The sequence below is a fragment of the Dermacentor albipictus genome, unplaced genomic scaffold, assembly GCF_038994185.2.
Source record: "Dermacentor albipictus isolate Rhodes 1998 colony unplaced genomic scaffold, USDA_Dalb.pri_finalv2 scaffold_57, whole genome shotgun sequence".
NCBI classification, from domain to species: domain Eukaryota; kingdom Metazoa; phylum Arthropoda; class Arachnida; order Ixodida; family Ixodidae; genus Dermacentor; species Dermacentor albipictus.
In genome coordinates this window covers 229,288-253,116 of record NW_027225611.1, presented here as the reverse complement: position 1 = coordinate 253,116, position 23,829 = coordinate 229,288, and the positions used below count along the sequence as shown (strand labels likewise).

The following is a 23,829-nucleotide window of genomic DNA, read 5'->3' as shown; positions in this document are numbered from 1 at the left end:
AAGACAGCTGCAATCGCACAGTTCCCGCAACCCATCAACAAGAAGGCAGTGCGTAGATTCCTTGGCATGTGTTCCTACTACAGGCGCTTTGTCAAGGACTTTCAATGCATCGCCGAGCCGTTGACACGTCTAACTAAATGTGATGTTGAGTTCAAGTGGGAACGCCGCAGGCCGAAGCATTTGAAGAACTCAAACGACGCATGCAGTCGCCGCCGGTACTTGCGCACTTCGACGAGTACGCCGATACAGAAATCCATACTGACGCCAGTAGCCTAGGCCTCGGTGCCGTTCTAGTCCAGAGGAGAAACGGAGTCGAACAGGTGCTAGCTTACGCTAGCCGGTCGCTGTCAAAAGCGGAAGGCAACTATTCTACGACCGAAAAGGAATGCCTCGCCATCGTTTGGGCTACAGCTAAATTTCGCCCTTATGTTTATGGCAGGCCATTCAAAGTCGTCAGTGACGATCACGCGTTATGTTGGCTAGCGAATATAAAGGATCCTTCAGGACGACTAGGGTGGTGGAGCCTCAGACTACAAGAATATGACATCACTGTCACCTACAAGTCCGGCGCCCCCATTGACCCGCCGCCGCAAGACGACGAGAATGACGACGCCTTCCTTGGAATGATAAGCGCGGAAGACTTCGCTGCACAGCAACGGGCAGACGCGGAGCTAAAAGGCCTTGTCGAATATTTGGAAGGGCACACCGACGTTGTCCCCAGAGCATTTAGGCGCGGATTATCTTCCTTCACGCTTCAAAACAATCTACTCGTGAAGAAGAACTTTTCACCAGTCCGCGCCAACTACCTTCTTGTTGTCCCGTCAGGACTTCGTCCAGAAGTATTGCACGCCCTACATGATGATTCGACAGGTGGACACCTAGGATTTTCCCGGACACTATCGAGGATACAAGTATTATTGGCCGCACCTGACTGCCGACGTCGCCCGTTATGTAAGAACATGCCGAAGCTGTCAGCGACGCAAGACACCGCCGACAAGGCCAGCCGGATTACTACAGCCAATCGAGCCTCCTTGACGACCATTCCAGCAGATCGGGATGGACTTGCTGGGACCCTTTCCGACGTCAACAACCGGAAATAAGTGGATCGTCGTGGCGACCGACTGCTTCACCCGCTTCGCTGAAACTAAAGCACTGCCGAAAGGTAGCGCAACCGAAGTGGCGAAATTCTTTGTCGAAAACATCCTGCTGCGACATGGCGCCCCAGAAGTCCTCATCACCGACAGAGGAACGGCCTTTACACCCTATTGAAAAAATATGTATGAGAATTTCACGAGAACTTCTGTACGCTATTATTGCTCCGTAGACTCGACGACGTCGTACATCACATGTGTACGAGTGGACATCGTCACTGAACGAGATCGTTCTCGTGTGGGTATATTAAACGAGATTATTCTCGCATAGCTATGCTTGACGAGATAGTTCTCGCACGGCGATGCGAAACGATATCGTTCTCGTTTGTGTATGCTACATGAAAATGTTCTCATTCAGCTATGCAAAATGACACCATTCTTGTTTAGCTGCATTCTACAAGTGTTCGCATTTGTGTTGAATGAGTTCTTTTGTTCATGCAATATTTTTGGTGAAGTTCCACACAGTAACAGCTTCTGCCAACATTGCAGCGATTAATTGCGATCACGTGAGTCGGCCGATGTGCCAGCTCAGAGACAAAGAGGACACTTTTTAGGGCCCACAATTAACACAAACCATCTTTATTTTGTATTCCGAAGCATGGTGGCCAGGTGCTTGTTCAGGTCCTTCAGCCTCCTTGCCTCCGTATCCACAGTGCTCGGCGTTTTTGAAACAGTGCTCGTATGCATCTGCACAAAAATGTAAACAAAGCAGCCAACCCTGTTAGATTACAACAAGCCATTGGAACTGACATGCACAATAGGTAGCTCCACTGCATAACTGATTTGGCTGGTTCTTGCATGATATTGTGTGTAAAGCGTGAACATCTCACAGAGAAACAGGAAAAAGAGAACACGGAGGTTTATGAGTTTTCTACCTACGTAAATTGATATTTCAAGATTAACCACAGCAGCTGAAAGCAAGTGCTGACATGCACAATAGGTAGCTCCACTGCATAACTGATTTGGCTGGTTCTTGCACGATATAGTGTGTAAAGCGTGAACATCTCACAGAGAGACAGGAAAATGAGAACACGGAGGCTTGAGTTTTCTACCTATGTAAATTGATATTTCAAGATTAACCACAGCAGTTGAAAGCAAGTGCTCATCCTCGCATTGTCTTGTTCTCGTCTCTGTTAAATGTTCGTGTTTCACAAACAATAGAAATGGCTGCAGAATTGCAATACAAGAACACTGAAATAGTCTAATACTTTTCCACAAGTATTTTATGTAGCGTTCCTACTTAAAGGACACAGTAAACGTAAAGCATCGCTGTGGAACTGGCGTCCATCTTGTCTACATTTTATTCTCACTTCCTTCTTCTCTTCTCCTGAACCCAGACCCCTGCGCTTCATCATCTTCTATTCCAAGGCTCATACCGCTTCACCCTTCCAGGTTTCTTTTGCTAACCCCTCCTGGGGTAATACTTGAAAACGTTTCCAATCGAAGCACATTCAACTGAGCCACGTTCGCCAACGTACCACACAGTCTTCAATATTCCTTTCTGAGTGGCCGTTTTTGTCACAGAGTAAGGACCATAAAATTTGGCATTGGATTCTCTTACTCCTTTCCTAACTAGAATGAGGTCGGTGACTTGAATGTCTGGAATATCTGAGCAATGTCTCTTGTCAAAATTTTTTTTCATTCGTTTACGGCACCTCTCCTCCTGCGATTTCTGTTTCCTTTCCTCGACGATCTGGAGATTTTCTAACAGCCCAAGTTCACGGTCCGCCTGAAGAATAGGGGTTTCTCCTGAAGAAGCGAATTGCGGGCTGCATCCCAAGCCGCTGGTGTAGGAGCGATTGTGATGTTTTACAGCTGCTTCTAAAGAGCATTTCCAACCACCAGGGAAACTATCGTACATCCTGATGTATTGTTTAACATCTCGTATAGCACGCTCTGCAAGCCCATTCGCTGCGGGCTGGTATGGCGCACAGAACTGGATTGATATATTATGGTCTCGAGCCCATCTTGCTAGCTTTTCGCTCTTGAACGCTGGACCGTTGTCACATACAATTGTCTTGGTTGTCCTAAACATATCCCGTTCGAGAAGGGCGATGACACTATTCGCATCTTCTTTTCCTGCCCGTGCCGCGACCATCCTGGTGCATTCATCTATGGCCAGAAGAAAAGCTTGCGTTTTTCGGACTCCTTCTCGTTTCTTATTTAGCTCGGCGAAATCCAGGTGTATAACTTCAAAAGGCACGTTTGAGTGGCAAGGTATTATCATGGCGTCCGTAGGCTGCTTATATTTCACTTTGTTGATTTGACAAATGTGGCATGAACGAACGTATCGATTGACGTCGTCTTTCATGTGAGGCCACGTAAATCTCTTGACTAGCTTGTTGTAGGTGCGCCAAAATCCGTCGTGTCCTCCAGATTCTGGGCTATCGTGGTACAAATAAAGCACCCTGGAAACCAGCGTTGGCGGGACTTGATAGCGACCTTCCCTAAAAATCAATTGTTCAGTGCTTTCCCACAATTTAATTTCATTGATTTCTGCCGATTGTTCGTTGTTGGCCTGTATCATCAGTCTAGACAATGCATCTGCATCAGTCAAAAGGGGTCCAGGTCTGTGGGAGATGGTGAAATCGAACTGCTGCAAATAGTTCACCCATCTGGCGATACGTCCCTTAGGTTGGGTCATATTCAAGAGATGAGTGAGGGCTTGGTGATCGGTGAACAAAGTAAACTTCGCACCTTCTAGGTACGTACGGAAGTACTGAATTGCTTTGAGGACTGCAAGAGCTTCCTTTTCAGTAGTGGTGTAGTTGACTTCAGGTGGCTTGAGGGTGTAGCTGTAGTAACCTACTACGTGTCGCTTTTCTCGGCCGGATGCTTCTGGACATTTCTGGTACAAGACTGCACCTGTCCCATAGTGTGAGACATCGGTATTCAGTTCAAAGGGTAAAGTGAAATCTGGTATGCGTAGAATAGGGTCAGCAGATATTCTGTGCACCAGATCACGGTAGACTCTCTCACATTCCTCATTCCACTCAAATGGAACTTCTTTCTGTGTTAGGCGCGTGAGGCATCTTGTTTTGATGGCAAAGTCTTTTATGAAGGGCCTGAAATGTCCTGCTAATCCCAAAAATACATGCAATGAGTGTACGTCATATGGTTTTACCAGTTGGGATATCCTCTCGACGGACTCTTGTTTCGTGCTTTTGGTAGTCCCATCAAAGACTCTTCCAAGAAACACCACTTTTCTTTGAAAGAACGCACTTTTCTTAAAATTAACCTTGAGGTGTGCCAAGCTCAAGGCATTTAATACCTGGGACAGGTGTGCCTGATGCTCCGTCTCTGTTTTGGAGAAGACGATAATATCGTCTATGTACACGTTACAAAAGACACCTAGGAAAGGCTTCAGGACTTCGTTCATAATCTTCTGGAACCATGCTGGTGAGTTTTTCCAGCCGAAAGGAAGCCGGTTATACTCGTACAGGTCGAAGGGCGTGATAAAAGCAGTGTACATTTTTGTTTCTTCGGTTAGCGGGATCTGCCAGAAACCTTTGCACAAGTCAATACGTGAAAAACATCGGCAACCACCTGTCTCATCTATAATCGTGTCTATCTTCGGCATGGGAAATGGTATAAGTTCTGTCTGTCGGTTGAGAACCCTGTAATCTGTGCACAGTCTGAAAGTTCCATCTTCTTTCGGCGCAATAGTTATGGGAGAGGCGAAGGGTGACACCGAAGGCCGGATTATATTGGCGTCTAGCATCTCCTGCAATTCCTTCTTCAACCATATCTTGCGCTCTCTTGACATGTTGTAAGGTGATTTTCGGATGACGGTCTTGTCGGTGAGTTCGAAAGGCACCTTGTGTGACGTCATCGCCGGTGGATAGCTTCCTATGCATACTAGTTCAGGATAGGTCGTTGCAATATCCTCCGCGCAATTGACAACTCGCAGGTTATCCTTTCTATCCGGCTGTGTCTCTTGCCTTGATAGTCCTTCCACTAAAACCGCATCGTCCCAGTATACGTTGATTTTTAGTTTCTTCATATCTGGTCTGGATAGCAGAAAGTCATACGTCACCCCCTCAATCAACAGTACTTCACTCGCTATTTCATGACCTTGGAACTCGATGTTTACTGAGGCCCACTGATTATGCATTGTCACTTTTCCATCGTAGCCTTGCACCCGTAGTACTCTTCCACTATGCAGGTGACTTGCATCCACCAGCTTGGCATTTATTATAGACACAGAAGCACCGCTGTCAACCAAAGCCATCATGTGTCTGTTTCCCACTTTCACAGGGATGTGAAGTAGGCTAGAGCAAGTTAAATAAACAGTCTCAGTTGTGGTCATCGGGTCGGACTGATCACCCTTGTTTATCAGTTTTTTGTCGTCGGAGCCTCTTCAGCGTCCGAAAGTAGGGGAACAGGGTCGCTGTCGATGTTATGCACCCGACCTCTGGGAGCGCGCCAACCCAAGCTCTCTGTGCCGCCTGCAAGGCGGCGCGGTTCTCGCTGATTACGGCTTGACCAATCCGTGCCGGACCGTGTGAAGTGACCGCTTGAGCTAGCGTTTATATTTTCTTCTGAAGTAAATGATATGTCGTGAAGGCACTGCAGGAGCCCGTCCATAGTTTTAGGTGACCGTAGTTGCACTTGCTTCAGGACTTGCGCGTGCAGTCCGTGCATTATTAGTGCTACTACGGCAGACGGAGGAAGCATAGGCTCGGCCAGCTTTAAAAGGCGGCATTTGTCAAAGAAATACTCTACGAGGGAGCCTTGCATGAATTTGAAATTAAGCGCGGCGTCCCACCTTTGCACTGGGTTGCTTCGGAATGTCGTCAAGAATTTTTCCTTCCACTGATTCCAAGAGTAGCCAGCCTCTTCAATAATGTGCAAATCATACCACTTCCGTGCAACACCGCTTAAGTAACTACGCATGTTAGTAATCTTGTCCTCATTAGAGTGCCAGTTGTTCTTTCCAGCGGCATATTCATAGAATTCAAGCCAACCTTCTGGACTTGATGATATGCCGTCGAATGCATCAGGTTCTACAAATTTAGTCACTGGCTTCTCAGCGTTTAAAGAGCTTATAAGCGATGTCACCAGCTGGTTTTGTTGCGAAATCTGTTCTTGTTGTAGCCGAAGTGCTTTCAAAACGAGGCTCACCTCTTCCGTCGACGACTGTGATCCAGAGTCCTTCCGACGCATCGGTTGAAGAACTAATTCGTCGAAGATCACCAGAGGCAAGTTCACGTTCACAGCACCGTTCCGACGTAGTTCATCAGGGTCCATGGAAGGCTTCTCTAAAACCAGGTTCATGAGTTCTGCCGAGTTGAGTTCGCGAGGTGGTTCCACCGCTGGTTCATCTTCAGCTTGGTATCTCGAAAAGATGATCTTGTCCGCGGAGGTCTCCTCAAGGAAAAATCTCACCCACATGTTGGAGATCCTGTCGGCTGCGCCAAAATAAAGTAGCGTTCCTACTTAAAGGACACAGTAAACGTAAAGCATCGCTGTGGAACTGGCGTCCATCTTGTCTACATTTTATTCTCACTTCCTTCTTCTCTTCTCCTGAACCCAGACTCCTGCGCTTCTTCATCTTCTATTCCAAGGCTCATACCGCTTCATTTTACATTAAATGAACAAGTATAGCCAACACAATGCGTTGACGGGCTAGTTGGTGCGAATCCATGAATACTTTGTTTAGCGCAAAACGACACACACAAGAAAGACGACAGGACAAGGCACTACTCTCAACTGACATCATTTTATTGCGTCACTCCTTTATAGACCGCTCAAACCACAGGAACATGCGCAGTGAGCACCATGCGGTGGAGCCACCAACAACATCCGATCCAAAGAGTGCACTCATGCGACAGAATCCAAAAAACCAAATTCAGCGCTGTACAAAGTTAAGGAAGGCACACTAATGCACTGCGACTCCAATGACTTAATGAAAAATGCTTCCGATAACTCTCGGGCGGTGGTGTCACGGCTCTTTTTCAGGATCGTGGTATCACGAAACATGGGTTTGCATTTGGACGTTTTACAATGCTGAGCCAAATGGGAACCTGTGCCTGTTGGTATGGATCACGTATGGCTCATGTTCTCTAAGGCGCTCGTTAACACAGCGGCCTGACTGCCCTACATACATTTTGCCACATGACAAGGGAATCTTATATAAACGACACCGACGCTGCATTCTACAAACTTCACATGGTTCTTTTCACAATCATGTTTTTTACTTATTTTAGAAATACGGCTGCACAACATTGATAGTTTCTGAGGAGCGGAAAACACTACCAGAATTTGGTATTTAGTGGCGACATTCTTTAGATTGTGAGCCACTCTGTGGCAATATGGCACAACTTCAGGCATCTTCTTTCGTGTGATGCAGTTACTTTTGTGCAGCTTCCCTTTCAGTTTCTGAAGCAATACTTCCGAGACTGACGTCACCACCACACTTGGTTAACCAGCAGTCTGCAGCCTATTTAACTGTGCAACGAAACTCATGTTCGCAGAGTGATGACAAGATTGCATTAAGGAAGATTCTAAACACATCAAAGCAATGGCGCGTTTTACAGTCTTTGAGTGCACAGACGCGTAAGGTAAAAGTTCCTTACGTGCGCATGGCGAGTACATACGACAGGCGTGGCCTGTTTGTAAGGATAACTGCAAATCTAAAAACTGGAGTTTACCGTCCCTAGATAGCTCATGTGTGAAAGTTAAACCTTTGCCATTGTCATTGAAAAGTGTTAAAATATCAGCTACCATCACGGGGCATTCGTTGTTAGTCTGTTTTATCACAACAAGAAAATCGTCAACATATCTAAAAATTTGAACCGAGTCATTGTTTAAGGCACTCTTAAGAGCGCGGTCGACAGAACATAAAAAAATATTACAAAGAGCAGGCGCCACACATGAACCAATACACACACCATTTTTCTGGATAAAAAGGTTATTTTCGAACAGGATAAAAGTTGCACTTAAATAAAATTCAAGAAGGGACATGAAACTTTCCGAAGACAAGCCGGTGGCATTGCAAAAATCTACCTCGCCACTTTATTCGATGCACGTCATCACACTGCGAAATAGCTCATATGCGGTATTGAATAGTAAAGATCTTCGACGTCAACAGAAAAAATGTCGGCTACTGAATGGTTGTCTTCCAGAAAGGAAACAACATCGAAAGAATCCTTTATGCCATAAGGATCGTCAATAGTTAAATGCTTCAACTGTTTTTGCAAAAAGCGGCTAACCAAAACCTGCCAACAGTTGCTTTCACTGACTATTGTACGGAAAGGCACATCTGGTTTGTGTGTTCTTGCAGTGAAAAAAAAACATCTAAAGCAAGTACCTTACATTGTTCAACATCTTTCACAATCTTGGTGAGGCCTATATTTTCCAACAAAGAAATGGCTTTGCGTTTTACCTTCTGAGCTTTCTCATTTGCCAGAATGAAGTGCTTGTTGACAGACTCAATGGCTTTTTGTTGAAGACAGCAGACGGAGCTTATCACAAACCCGCCCTCTTTGTCACTCAGTAACAGCCGCAGTTCATTGTCTCTAAAGAAAGATACTGTCCTTTTGATCACAGTTGTCGAAGGTGGCGCGCTCCCAGTGGCGGTCCTACGAAGGCAGTCCACCCTATCGGGGAGGCACCGCTCCTGGTCCTCTAGTTCTGCTTTCCTTGCGATGCGCCTGTTCAAAGCCAGTAGCTCATGTGCAGAAATTCTTGGTTCCGTGCTGTACTTCGGCCCATTCTTTAGCAATGCAGCAACTTCGTCAGGAAGCCTGACGTCACCGAGTACCTGGAAACCAGCGGTGACCGGTTGCATTTTTTCCTTTCTGCACGGTAGTCTGGACCGGAGGACTAGCAGCAGCTGTGTCCACCAGAATTCTGTAGTCCGAGTTGATAGACGTCTGTAGAAACAAAACTTCTTCTCGGCCACAATAGGTGCATCGCGCGAGTAGCACACAGCTCTCAACCAGTCATACAGAAGGCGTACCTGCCGCCAAATTTCAGAACGAAGAATCCGACACATTCTCCGCACGTAACCGACGGAAGGCCTGACGTTCCCGAAAAGACTCGCCACATCTTGAGGAACATGTCCATTCTTCATGCAGAATGTAAGCATCCTTGCACGGCACACAGCAAAAGCTATGTGGCTGACCAGAACAGCAGGATCAGGAGACAAATATCAGTGGGCCCTGATATTTGTGTGTCTGTGTCATAGGCCTCACCAAGATTGTGAAAGATGTAAAACAATGTAAGGTGCTTGCTTTAGAGGTCTTTTTCACTGCAAAAACGCACAAACCGGATGTTCCTTTCCGTACAATAGTCAGTGAAAACAACTGTTGGCAGGTTTTGGTTAGCCGATTTTTGCAAAAACAGTTTAAGCATTTAACTATTGACGATCCTTATGGCATAAAGGATTCCTTTGATGTTGTTTCCTTTCTGGAAGACAACCATTCAGTAGCCGACATTTTTTCTGTTGACGTCGAAGATCTTTACTATTCTATACCGCATGATGAGCTATTTCGCAGTGTGATGACGTGCATCGAAGAAAGTGGCGAGGTAGATTTGTGCAATGCCACCGGGTTACCTTCGGAAAGTTTCATGTCCCTTCTTGAATTTTATTTAAGTGCAACTTTTATCCTGTTCGAAAATAACCTTTTTATCCAGAAAAATGGTGTGTGTATTGGTTAATGTGTAGCGCCTGCTCTTTGTAATATTTTTTTATCTTTTGTCGACCGCGCTCTTAAGAGTGCCGTAAACAATCACTCGGTTCAAATTTTTAGATATGTTGACGATTTTCTTGTTGTGATAAAACAGACTAACAACGAATGCTCCGTGACGATAGCTGATATTTTAACACTTTTCAATGACAATGGCAACGGTTTAACTTTCACACATGAGCTATCTAGGGACGGTAAACTCCAGTTTTTAGATTTGCAGCTATCCTTACAAACAGGCCACGCCTGTCAGATGTACTCGCCACGCGCACGTAAGGAACGTTTACCTTACGCGTCTGCGCACTCAAAGACTGTGAAACGCGCCATTGCTTTGATGTGTTTAGAATCTTCCTTAATGCAATCTTGTCATCACTCTGCGAACATGAGTTTCATTGCACAGTTAAATAGGCTGCAGGTTACCCAAGTGTGGTGGTGACGTCAGTCTCGGAGGTATTGCTTCAGAAACTGAAAGGGAAGCGGCACAGAACTAACTGCATCACACAAAAGAAGAGGCCTGAAGTTGTGCCGTATTGCCACAGAGTGGCTCACAATCTAAAGAATGTCGCCACTAAATACCCAATTTCGGTAGTGTTTTCCGCTCCTCAGAAACTGTCAATGTCGTGCAGCCGCATTTCTAAAACAAGTAAAAAACCCGATTGTGAAAAGAACCACGTGAAGTTTGTAGAATGCAGCGTCAGTGTCGTTTATAACATTCCCTTGTCATGTGGCAAAGCGTATGTAGGGCAGCCAGGCCGCTGTGTTAACGAGCGCCTTAGAGAACATGAGCGATCCATACCAACAGGCACAGGTTCCCATTTGGCTCAGCATTGTAAAACATGCAAATGCAAACCCATGTTTCGTGATACCACGATCATGAAAAAGAGCCATGACACCACCGCCCGAGAGTTATCGGAAGCATTTTTCATTAAGTCATTGGAGTCGCAGTGCATTAGTGTGCCTTCCTTAACTTTGTACAGCGCTGAATTTGGTTTTTTGGATTCTGTCGCATGAGTGCGCTCTTTGGATCGGATATTGTTGGTGGCTCCACCGCATGGTGCTCACTGCGCATGTTCCTGTGGTTTGAGCGGTCTATAAAGGAGTGACGCAATAAAATGATGTCAGTTGAGAGTAGTGCCTTGTCCTGTCGTCTTGTGTGCGTCCTTTTGCGCTAAACAAAGTATTCATGAAGCATAACCAGCTCATGCAAGTGAATACACAGATTTCACAGCTTTTTGCTACCGCACTGCGGAATATGCAGATGGAAAACACTGCATAGATGCCAGTACAGAATTGTTTATAGGAAACATTAATGCACCTTTAATACCACTATAGAAACTAAATGAGTTTTTGTTAGCATGTTAGAGCACTCAATATGAACAGCTTCTATTACATGTCAGCTGCTGTCTGGCCCTGCTCCCGATACTGCACTGGTCAAACAAAGGTGCAACTTCTACACTTTCTACAATGGCTTTTTGTATTATTGCGTCAGCTTTTTAAGGCTAATTTTAGCCCCCCCACCCCGCCCACCCAGTTATCTGGGAGCCGTTGCATCACAGTGACGACAGCTGAGACAAGGATCTGTTTGTACGACAAGGTTAATCTTCCTCTTTTGCTTACTTAAACCTCCCCTCACTTTACTAATTATGTGGCACGGCAACACAATTGTTATATGCCGCCTCTTTAAAAATGCCTAATTTATTGTACAGGCAGAAATAGCTTCGCTAACCGCAGCACTACTCAATTTTCATTAAAAAGAATATCTTACTCCTGAAGCAGTGCAACAACTACAGCTACCAAACTGGTTGTTTGCTGGTGCAAAATATTAATAAGCTTACCGGCTAATGTAAAAACTACAATATTTTTATCGTCATATCAGCATTCATAGTAGCCATGCCATGTGTCGCATTTGCAGTTGTGCAAGCAACATGCATTGCCGATTTATCTGTTCTTGCCCTTTCGCTTCTCACTTGATATTGCCGGGCAAGCAGTCAAACTGGAAAGTTAGACACTGGCTGTCACCTCCTTACCTTCCTTGTGAATTGTGCATTAAATGAGGATTTTTTCTTGGTGAAAGAGTTCTAGTTTGAGGCCTAAACAAGCTGCATGTGAGTTTGCATTTAAGGAGTGCAACCATCCTCTGAAAACATGTACACGAGGAACACTGCAGAAAGAGCACTTAAAAAAAGAACACGAGTGTATTTATCACCAAGGCCAACCCTTGTGTCTTCTTAAATATTTATCAAGTCAAACTCAAAATTGGTACTGAGGTGCAACGTGTCCACAACATATTACCTTGTGAAAGCACAGTGGTGCCTGGATGTTGTGGGACCAGCTCGGACGTGGAGATCAGCACTGATCAGCAACACAGCAGTCTCCTTACAGCTTTTCTGCAGGCCCAGCCACACCTGCAATAAAACAAGTGAGCTTGGTGGCACAAGAGTACTGTATTTACTCGCATAATGATCGCATTTTCTCTTTAAAAAAATGGTCACGAATTCAGGTGTGTGATCATTATGCCAGTTAAATTTCCCGCAAAAAGAATTTTTTTCATCCTGCGTTTGCTGCGGGATGGCAGCAGGTCAACAAATAGGTGGCTGCCACTGTATGTATTGCGAGACACCGAAACAAAAGTGGCGGCCAGCGTAGCAAGCTGAACACACCAAATGCGCCGAATGCGATTTTTTTTTCTCTCGAGTACATTACTTGCATTGAAAGTTTCTTCCATATCAGTAATGAATAATATTGTTAATATCGGTAAGTTTGTGGCAATAACGTCGCCATGTCCACTATGAGGGGGCAGAAACAGATAGGCACGCTTAGCTGCCAGTGACATAGAAATACACGGCGGGCATGCTGCGGAAACTGCGGCATTTGTCTTCACTACTATCCTAATACAGCACGTTTCTGCTAAGGGTGGGCAAATATCTTAGCTGTGTTACAAGTGTCGGCGTATGGATAGGGTACACTTCTAACGTATCAGTGTAAACGTGGCTGCTATCGTTGCCGCTCGTGATTTGTTGCGTGCCCACGAGTGCAGATGAGAAGAATCGAAAGGCATCTTTTTTGTTGTTGTTGACCACAACCATTACAAAGCCTACACATAATAAAGGCAATTTTGGTTGTAGCTTTTTTGTCATGGAAGTGCGGAAAGTAATGGAAGGAATGAAAACGAGCATCTGCTTAAAAATGTTTGGTGCGTGCAGACCGCTTAGTTTATCTTGAAGAGTTGTTCGCGTAGCATTCGACAGATGGTAAGCGCGATCATTAATAGCTAGACTTGGCACATGACATATCGCTGCAGCACGTTAGGGGTGCAATCATTACACAGGAAATAAAAAAATCGAATTTGGACGACAAAATTCAGGGCTGCGATCATTACGTGAGTGCGATCATTATGAGAGTAAATACGGTAAATATAGAAAGTGACACTGTGAACAAAGCAATACTTATTAGGTATGAAATGCTGATATTCGCCCGTAGAAAGCTTTAAGTAACAAAGCCTGCAAGATAAGAAAAATGCAATGTATGAGCCATCTGTAAAAGAACATTAATCAAAGGTCCCTTCATTTTTTAGTCCCTTCTCCTCCTCATGCATAGATGGCAGTCAGGTTAAGTAAACTGGACCAGATTGCCACATAGTGTAAGCAAAGGTGGTCACTTTGTGGGCCAATTATGATACCATAGCACGACATGCATCCCTACAGTTGTTTTAATGTGTTCCGTAATGCTAGCCACCTTGTAGGCCCTACAGTGTCAAAGCATCCATAACTTTAACAGCGTTACCCAGTAGGGATAACCAATAAGTGTCCACAGCAGCACAACTCAGCATATCTATCAGGAAGCTTTCGTTACACTTTTACAATTCTCCTCTTATGCCTTCATCCAAATTTTTGTCAATACAAGCTTGAAGCCTCTGCACAATCTGAATGCACCAGGGCACTATAAAAAATACCACATCTTCCTACCCAATTCCATGCTTAATATAAGACTGGAAAGTTCACTATCATGTGCAGAACAAACCAAATTGTTCTGGAATCAAGTAATCTTCCACTACCTGTGAAAAAAAAGCATGCAAGAAAGAGTACGTCGAGCACAGGGGTGTTGATGGATATTAAATACCACTGTCGTGCAGTAGACACCACGTCAACAAAACAGGCCAATGTATAAATGACTGGATCTGCAACCATGTTAACTGAATGCTCAGGTCATTTGGTGGTCACTTGGTAGTGCAAAGCTCACTTGCATTATTTTGTTTGAAAACTATGCAACTGTGGCAATGTGTTACGAGCATAGGGCTGGCAAGATTTGTGAGCCTTTCCTTATATGTGTGACAGAGAATCTGCGAGTTGGCTCGCCCTCCAGTGGATTATCAGATAGCAAGACTGCTTATTTATCATTGTAAAACAAGTGTCATAGTAGCCATGCTCCTTTTCGGAGTTGTGTGAGCAACATACATTGTCGATTTATCTGTTCTTGCCCTTTCACCTCTCACTTTATATTGCTCTGCAAGCAGTAAAATTGGATGGCTGTTAGACTGTTATGTTATGTCACCTCCTCACCTTTCTTATGAATTGTGCATTAAATAAGGCTTTTTTTCTTGGTGAAAGAGTGCTACTTTAAGGCATAAACAAGTTCCATGGCAGTTTGCATTTAAGCATCCTCTGAAAACATGTACATGAGGAACACTGCAAGAAGAACGCTTAAAAAAAGAACACGAGTGTATTTATCACCAAGGCCAACCCTTGTGTCTTAGCATATTTCTCAAAACTGACACTGAGGTGCAAGGTGTCTATATCATATTACCTTGTCAATGAAGCAAAGCACAGTGGTGCCTGGATGTTGTGGGACCAGCTCGGACGTGGAGATCAGCACTGATCAGCAACACAGTAGTCTGCTTACTCTTTCTGCAGGCCCAGCCACACTTGCATTAAAACAAGTGAGCTTAGTCTCACAAAAGTATAATATAAAAAGTGACACTGTGAACTAAGTAATTCTTATTAGGTATAAATAGGAATGAAATGCTGATATTCGCCCATAGAAAGCTTTGAGTTAACAAAGCATGCGAGATGTATGAGCCATCTGTGCAAAAACATAAATCGAAGGTCCCTTTTTTCGCTTCTCTCCTCCTTTTCGTGCATAGATGGCAGACAGGTTAAGTAAACTGGACCAGACTGCCACGTAGCGTAAGCAAAGGTAGTCACTTCTTCGGGGAGCAGCCTATAGTCTGCTTCTTGAAAGAGTATTAGAAAATGCTAATAATGCATATATGCATTATTCACAAGAGGCCTTGTTTCTCTCAGAATGCCACAGCCAATCACATATGTCAAATTGACCATTTTAAAATGCATGAAAAGCACAGCATAGCTTTGAGGGTACCCCAAACTACTGAAATTCACATCGGCCAAGTTCAGCAGACAACACCATAATCAAGCCTCTAGAAGTTGTGCATATTATTGCAAGTTGACAGAATAATGAGAAAGAGAAGGTGAGATGGTGCCACTATAGCATAGTTCAAACTCTATCCCACATCATGTGGAGAAGGGCAAAAAATGCGCAGCTTTCAGTTATACTCTCACCTGTGACAACTGCACCAGGTTGGCTGACATGCGTAACAAGCAGTTTGTGATACCACGTTATTGCATCCTGCAACTGATGTGACATCAGAGATCAGCTTCAAGCTTGACGCTAAGCTATACTAGGGACACATAATGAACTGGCTACATTAAAATCTAAAGCAAAAGTGTTGAACATTGTTTGCCAGCCTGTGCACTTCATATTTTACAAAAGTTCTAGACAGAAATCCTGTGTTGGAAAGACAGCACGCACTTTCCTAAAGCTTTCTCTCAGCATCCACACTTTTCTATGCATACATTATTAACCATTATTTACTTTGACACACTGTACACAAGCAGCACACTTGGAAAAGCAGAAACTAACGTGTTTTTAGATCAGTGAGTTTTTCTCAGTGCTTTTGTTGCTGCAAACTTAGCCTGCTTCTGGAACGTATCTTAGTAAACTTACCTAAAGCAAGTGTCCCTTTGCTAATTTTATTAGGGATTTTTCATTGCTAGCAATTAAGAAAGCAAAGCGCCAGGACTATTTTTTACGTGCATTTTCGCAATCCTATGCCACCCCATTTCTCAGCAGCTTTAGAACATCTTCACTAATAAAACTTCATTCTCATTACTTAATGGAACATTAGTAAAATTGTAGAATAGCAAGAATTTATAAATTGCATGAGAGACTAAGAAAAGTTGACAGGTACCAAATACACGAACAGACCCTAGAACACATAAATGGCTGTGACCGTTTAGTACATACCTTGTCAAAGCAGGCAGGTCAGATGCTTTGTCGTGCTGTTCAAGCTGCATAGTGCCGCAGCCTATGTGGTGCAGAGATGCCTCCGTCTCAGGAAATTGTGACATCCCTAAACAATAAATGTTCAGTTTATTGTAATCACTGCTGAAACTGCAAACTTGTGATTTGACAACATCGCGTCAAATTGGGGAAAGCTCTCGTATAGCCAGCTACATGAAGCTGCATCCGCTTAGAGAAATTAAATATTTCATTCTTACATCACAGGCGGTTATTCAACATGTCAAAGGCACGAAAACAAACAGAACACTAAACACAAGAAATACAGGTTGCCTTGGCGACAATCTATAAGCATCAAAGTTTGCATACAAGCTAAAATCTTCTCACGAGTCGGATCATTTGGATGCCGTCGCGCGTTAACGTTAGCTGTGAAAACATTTGCGCAACACATCAACGTACTTCTAGAATTGTCTATACGATTTCTTGCTGAGAAATTACGTACAGAAGCAGTGACATTTCCTGCTTGAATTTTTTTGCCCGTTCAGACCAAGCGATGACCCGGCGCTAGCATACTTCATAACAAAAAGAAAATAAACAATAGATGAAGCCCTTAGCAACATTAACCTCGGGGTAATTTTCGTGAAACTTTTTGCTAAATGTGCACTCCGATATCGAACGAACATTAGGAAATCACTGTTATTGTTCTTGTAGCTGTACTAATCATCTTCTGCTGCGCATGACAAGGTACAGTGCTCACGGAATGAAACGCGTCAATTTAGGGCTAACTAATGCCCAGACTTTCGTTTGTACCGGCTGCAGTTCGTGTCACATCGACGTAACTTTGGTGTGTACACTTAGAGCGGAGTCAGAGTCACCTTTAGTGACCAGATTCATAGCGACATGACATGGTACTCTCGAGTTCTCTGCACATATGCTGGGTTCTACCAAATACTCGCTGTCGCGTTTCACTCCGTGAGCACTGTACACTACATGAACCATAAGAATGCGCCAGGCGCCGACCTTACCTTCCGAGGCGAGCGCTCCTTCGTGTCCGTTCACGCCGCATCGACTGCACCAACAGTCCGTCCAGCGTAGTGTTGAATTGCGGTGAACTACAGCACGCGATAGCACAACTATCAACACATTCTTCTGTGCACTGTGACCCGATGTGGGAGCGGCGAGACAAAGAAGCGCGAATTGACCGCACTACGATAATCAACAACGGCGCACCGCAAGAAACATACAGCGAGCTAATAGCGTTGCACAGGCCCCAGGGCTTAGTGATCGTCAATTCACACAAAAAAGGAGCACATGTTCTCTAAGCACCGCGTAAATATGATCAAACGATCAGCATCACATCGGCCGCCCGCCGCAACAACGCCTATAGTCCTCTTTAAGTACCCCAATTCCTCGCCTATGCGCACCATGCAGCCCGCTGCCGTTCCCGCCACCGCAGCACTGCCATCGACCTCCGCGCCAAGCATCCGAGCGTCGTCTGCTATAGCCTGGCTCAGTTATGGTTGTTAGTCGCGGCACTCGGCATTTACATGGTGCTCGCTGAATAAAGCAGCCGTTATTTCTTTCTGTTGTTGTTTAAGCTGAAGTATAATATTCTACAGACACCATACCTGAGGGTGCACGTCCGAAGAAAGTGAGATGGAAAAAAAGGTGGGCCTACAAACCAAAGTGCACACGCAATGTTAACGCTTGGTGACCCACACGTCGCCGGTACTGGCGTCTCCATGAGCGCAAAACTTGGACCGGACGCAAAAGACCTCGACCGCCAGCCACGTGCCCGAGAACAGTTACAAGGCACACGCAATGAGAAAATAAAATCGGCTACAGCACAAGAAGCGCAAACACCTGCAAGTAACGTGCACATGTCAGCAGAGCAGCGCCGCTCACTTGGTGCAGAGCTCGACCGCAGCGCCCTCACAGTCCCCGGAACAAGTCGCGCCCTGCTCGAAAGGAAGACTCGCGCAACTGAGAAACTACTTCGGTCCGAAATGAAGGGAAATGACGTTGTTTGTTTACTTCGCCGTCTGTGGTTCCGGTAACTGTGATCGCATGAGTAGCGTGGGTAGTAGAGGCGTATTATTTCCATGTTTTTGCGTGTTTTAGGCGGCCTTTTTCAACAACTTTGCTGACATTGCTTTCAACAGTGAGGACAGCCTGTGGAGCAGCCCTATCAACCGGACAGGGCCGTAAAATCTGTTTGAAGTTCGCAGCACATCGTCGTTTGGTTTGTGAATGTTAGAAGGTGTTCGTTTCTCAGCGGCGTAATCGACGAGGGATTTGGCGTCGAGTGGTGTGCGCTTTGTTCCGGCTTGTGCGCCGTTCTACGGATGTGTACTGTTAATGAGTGGTGCTGTTTGTGCATCGGGAAATGGTGCCACGCCGGTGGGATTTGCTTTTTTGTAAAAACATCCGTGCCGTCGTTGGCGAGTGCTTCCGGAAACTGCTCGCCTTTTGTGCGTGTGTGTGTGTGTGTGTGTGTGTATGTGTGTGCGCGCGCGCGCGCTTCTGATATGCGTGGAACGCGTAGGAACGTCCGTACAGTCTTTCGCGAGTGCTTTCGGAAACTGCTCGCATTCTGTCTGTGTGCGGACGCGTGTGACATTCGTCGTTATTGCGATTTGCAAAGGTGTTTTTCATTTGGTGACTGCGTCTGCGAATGCCAGGATGTGATACACGTTCGTCATTTAGAGACGCTGCTTCAATGTAGGGTCACTTACATTTTGGTTGCTTGGAGGTCAGCTTTCAACGCATGGCAAGGCATTGCAGTGCGCTTAACCATCATTGGCACACGAACTGCTTTGTTATTTCTCCTTTAATTTTAAATTCAGTTTTGTGTAGTATGTAGGGAGATAATGGTCACCAAGATGCGACGCTCATCTCGTTTTTTGCCACTGCTGTGCACATATGAGGATTTTTTACTAGATCAAGCCCTCTCAGCAAGTTGTGAAACACTTAGTGCAAATAATTTTTCACAGCAGTAACTGTGATCATTAACACAATTGATCACATGACATTTTTAGGGATTGTTATTTAATTACAATATTTTTAATTTATTTGTGACAGAGTGCGATGGATTTTGACTGCTATTTTGGCTATCTGTTCACCAACCTATTTATACTGTCTTGTGGTTCTGCTTTTTATTTTTATATGTGGGCATGCATGGCCAATCGCACGTTTGCCTTCTACAATTGGACATAAACAGGCACTAACATGCTCTTAGCAGATTTGTATTGGAGAGTATTGTGATTGACGCACTTGGCTATTTGGAAAATATGCAGGTTCAAGTTCGCCCTTATACTACCTCTGACTGATATATCTGATGCAAGCAATATTATTAGGATGTGACAAAGTGCATACATAATTTATCACTGATCAAACTGCTTGCAATAAACTTTGCCAACTCGTCCTTGTTTGAAGCATCTCCAAAGTGCTATAATCACATTGCCAGATTATTTTATTGCGTGCACAAACATGTAACATTTTATCATGAAACTTTTATGGTACCTGACTCCTATATTGCAATGAAATCTTAGGCAGATCTACTCTGTCTGTACTAGGGATTCAAACTCTGCTGATAGCTTTTGACAATATCATTGTGCTATCCAGTGCTTACTGGCTGGTCGAGGAATGCGTCATGCAAAGGCAGTAGTATCGCCATAAGTGTTCATCCGAGAATATGTCCCCAAGTGAAAATCATTGCATCAAAAGTACCGACACCAGCTTTGATGGGGATGAAATTCCAGAAGTTGAGCTCTGAACGTCTTATTTGCTCTGTAGTTTATGCTGGTATATATGTGTCATAATGATTCAATGTGATTATACAGCACATTGATCACACTCTTGCATTTACTACGAACAGCTCATAAAGCTGACTGTCATTAATGAGCTTTTGTATGCACTACGACTTAAGTGCACACACTTTTTATGCAATTCAGTCATCTTCAAAGATCAAGTTGCTCATACGACTACAGTGCGTACACATCACATGCCACCTCACACACGTCATACATAATCTCGTCAGGTCTACACAACTCATGGCACACATGTCATTCAAGCTCTATGCATTCATATCGCACATCGCATAAATCTCGTGCACTTCGTAAATGTCTGCGTAGCACATCATACAGATCTCGCCCGTTTTCTCTGCGAGTTCGTTCAATATGCATTTCATATCGTTCCTTTCTCGTCAAATCTGTGCGACATGCATCCATCTCGTTCTATTTATCGTCAAATCTGTGCGACATGCATACATCTCGTTCTATTTCTCATACAAATTTTTCAATAGGGCAGTGGAGCTCACTCAAGCCATGCTGAACTGCAGTCAGACAAGGCACAGGGGGACAACGGCCTACCAACCGCAGACGAATGGTCTTACGGAGCGGCTGAATAAAACCCTCGCCGACATGCTAGCGATGTACGTCGATGTCGAACACAAGACGTGGGATGCCGTCCTGCCGTACGTAACATTCGCTTACAACACGGCGGTGCAAGAAACAACACAGATCACGCCGTTCAAGTTGGTTTACGGCAGGAACCCGACGACGACGCTCGACGCCATGTTGCCGCACGTCACTGATGAAGAGAATCTTGACGTCGCTACCTATCTCCAGCGCGGCGAAGAAGCCCGACAATTCGCCCGCCTACGGATCAAAAACCAGCAGCGTACCGACAGCCGACACTACAACCTCCGACGACGCTTCGTCGAGTACCAGCCCGGTGACCGTGTTTGGGTATGGACCCCGATACGCCGACGAGGTCTGAGTGAGAAACTGCTGCGACGCTACTTCGGACCCTACAAGGTCATCCGACGTATTGGCGCACTGGACTATGAGGTCGTGCCAGACGGCATTTCGCATTCACAGCGGCGCCGCGCACGACCTGAAGTGGTCCACGTGGTGCCTCTTAAACCGTTTTACGGACGCTAATGAACTTCCCTTATTTTGTTGTTTTCTTTGCTACGAGTGCTTATTTATTACTTTCGTTTGTTTGCAGCATCGGGTCGATGCTTTTTAAGAGGGGGGTAATGACACGTGTACTTATCTTTATCGGGCGACCACGTTTGGCCGCCTAACAAATGTTATCGTGCAGCGCAGGACGCGCCTGCATGTAAAAGAAGTTTCTGGAATGTTATTGATGGTTCCCTCCGCTGTCTTTCACCGCAACTTGTGTAATTTGATTGCAGGTATGCGCAACGCGAATAGTGCAGAACTTTGTGGAAGGCACGCGGGTCCCATCGGTTAATCTGGAACATTCCACGACTGATCTACAAAAGCCGACGCGCTTGACCCGCTGATCAGACTTCCGACGATCGCCGACCGTGTTCGCCGTATCATTGTGCAATAAGTGTAGCCTGTTTTGTGGGCACAGGTTCGCCCAATAAAAGCTAGTATTGTATTCCACCGTACTGCTTCTTTATTCACCGTCACTACCACGTGACGATATACAATGTGCTGCTCAGAAGTACAGCATTCACACTGTAATAGAATGGAAAAGCTATCGTATAGCACAAGCCATTCGATGCGCAAGATTTTAATGCCAATGCTCATTGTAGTTTAATACTAATTTGCGACACGGTAGATAACTTTGTAAATTTAATTTTATTTATTTGTGAGAAATTGTAACGATCAATCCCGATAGCACCAGGAAACTGCTTTCATGAAGAGGCCAACCGAAAAATAAATATGATACGCCTCTGTACCGCTTTGAGACCTAGCAGGGTATTGCTGCAGAACCACGGCAATACACGCTTAGAAACCATGGGGTGCAGCCCATAAATGAATAACTTTATGTGAAATATAAGCAAAGCTAGCTAGACCTGCGGTCTCACATGATGATATACAACACATTCCTAAGTGCACTTTACTCTCAGTCAGGAACATTCATACGCTGCACGGGACGTTATCAAATAAGCTACTGTCTTAGAATATGGAACGCAAAAAGTTTCTTGCACAATTTATCTACGTTACCAGCCCCATGCTTAGCAGCTCATCTGGTAACCTCTACCCTATAAATGCATGCGTTTTGTACCAGAAATGCGTTTGCTGGCGAGTAATGTGGGGCATATTATTATTCGATCGTTGTGTCAATACTTTGTGAGTTCGCACATGTTTGTTCTATGGTTAACTTTCCATTGTGTACTTTATGTTTGATAAGGTGGATCCAATTAAAAATAAAGTGTATTTATACACTGTAATACTGATGAAGCTTTAGAGAATATATTTGGTTTATTAAAAGGTTTGTTGTAAAGTTCATGGGTATCATTGTAACCTGATTTTATGTGTTTGTGAGTATGTTTCTCAAATTATCATTCAGTTCATCTTGCGACTGATCAATAAAATCTTTCACCTTTTAAGAGAGAAAATGTTTCATTTGAGTAACTCGGCGACTACAGAATACATCCAATTCATCAAGCATAAGTGCAGGGGCTGCTTGTGAAGGAATCAAGTATTCCCCACATCTATTTATTGCAAATCTCTTTCCAACGTGACTATGGCTTTACATCGTGCTTTCACACTACTGGGAAGAGCACTAGCACGCTGTTCTAAAGGCGTACAAGCGCTCTGTTGGGGGAGTAGAAAAACTCGGCTTAGAAAAGCAGAAGTACTCGGTCTGGCGGAGAACTATGGCCCTTGTGGGTAGAGTACTAGCACTCTGCGGAAGATTACTAGCACCCCCTTGTGGTGGAGTAATAAAACTCTGTCAGGAAGAGTTATTCTACCCTTTCTCAAAGAGGGTCGATGTACTCTCGATATAGTGATATATCGGACAAGCAGATCTTCCCACGAAATAAGTGGCCGGAACTCTTTTTGTTTTTAGAGTGGAGATATCGAAGAAGAAAGCTTCTATGGACGGGGAGGATGGAACCGGACAAGCGGCAGCCTAAGAATTCCTCGTGTGTGTGCAAAGCGAGTACAGCAATTTCTACATTCTTTAACTGGTTTGTAATCACGAACTTAAATTCAGAGAAACGGTACGTGCGCAGTAAAGTTTATATTTTGCTAGTGGGCATGTTTGCAGTGCAAAATTTCAAAAAATTGACGGACTTGTGCAGCCTTGCGGAGCCAGATCTAACTTTCAGCGATGCTATTAGCGCGAAGAGATACATGCAAGCTCTTTTTGGTTTCTATGTGCATTTCGTTCCTTCAAATTTATCAAACCAATGCTCTCTATACTTCTTTTACGTATCAAGTGTTGCAGTAAAACATGGATGCTTTGTGGATCCTGACTCGCACTAGAGAACTGTAACTTCTTCAACACCTTATCAAAGCTCGGCGCTTTCCGTGGAAATTGGTACAACCTAGTTGTTCTTTCGCGACAGGTTCTATAAAGCTTTTGCTAAAGCAATGAACAGGGCTTGTTGGTGCACGTTCATGATTGCATTGCGCTTAGGGTTACACTGAAGAACATAAGGAACAAGACGCGGGCATACGTGGCACAAACTACCAACTGTGGGCAAGGTGGAAGCAGTACGAGCATCGTGCTTACCCGCTGCCTATTTCTTACGCAGATCGCCTTCCTCGCTTGTTGCCACTTTGAATGTGCTGCGGTCATCTCTCCTGACGTCACAGCTCTCGTGCACTCGCAGCCATCGTCAAGATCCCTGGGTGATTCCGCTGGCAGCTGTACGAACTGTCCTATCTCCCTTCCGGATGACT

The 23,829-nt window shown here is 44.8% G+C and overlaps 1 long non-coding RNA gene across 2 annotated transcripts; it reads right to left on the bottom strand.

The window, feature by feature from the left end:
• Positions 1-1,708: 1,708 nt before the first annotated feature.
• Positions 1,709-16,270, bottom strand: LOC135914151 (uncharacterized). Of its 2 annotated transcripts, XR_011510175.1 has the most exons (4): positions 16,163-16,270; positions 14,645-14,762; positions 12,134-12,246; positions 1,709-1,838 (listed from the first exon to the last, which is right to left on the bottom strand). It is a non-coding gene; the product is annotated as an uncharacterized lncRNA (long non-coding RNA). The 2 variants fall into 2 exon arrangements; XR_011510174.1 differs by lacking the exon at positions 16,163-16,270 and having other exon boundaries at positions 14,645-14,854.
• Between the last annotated feature and the right edge of the window lie 7,559 nt (positions 16,271-23,829).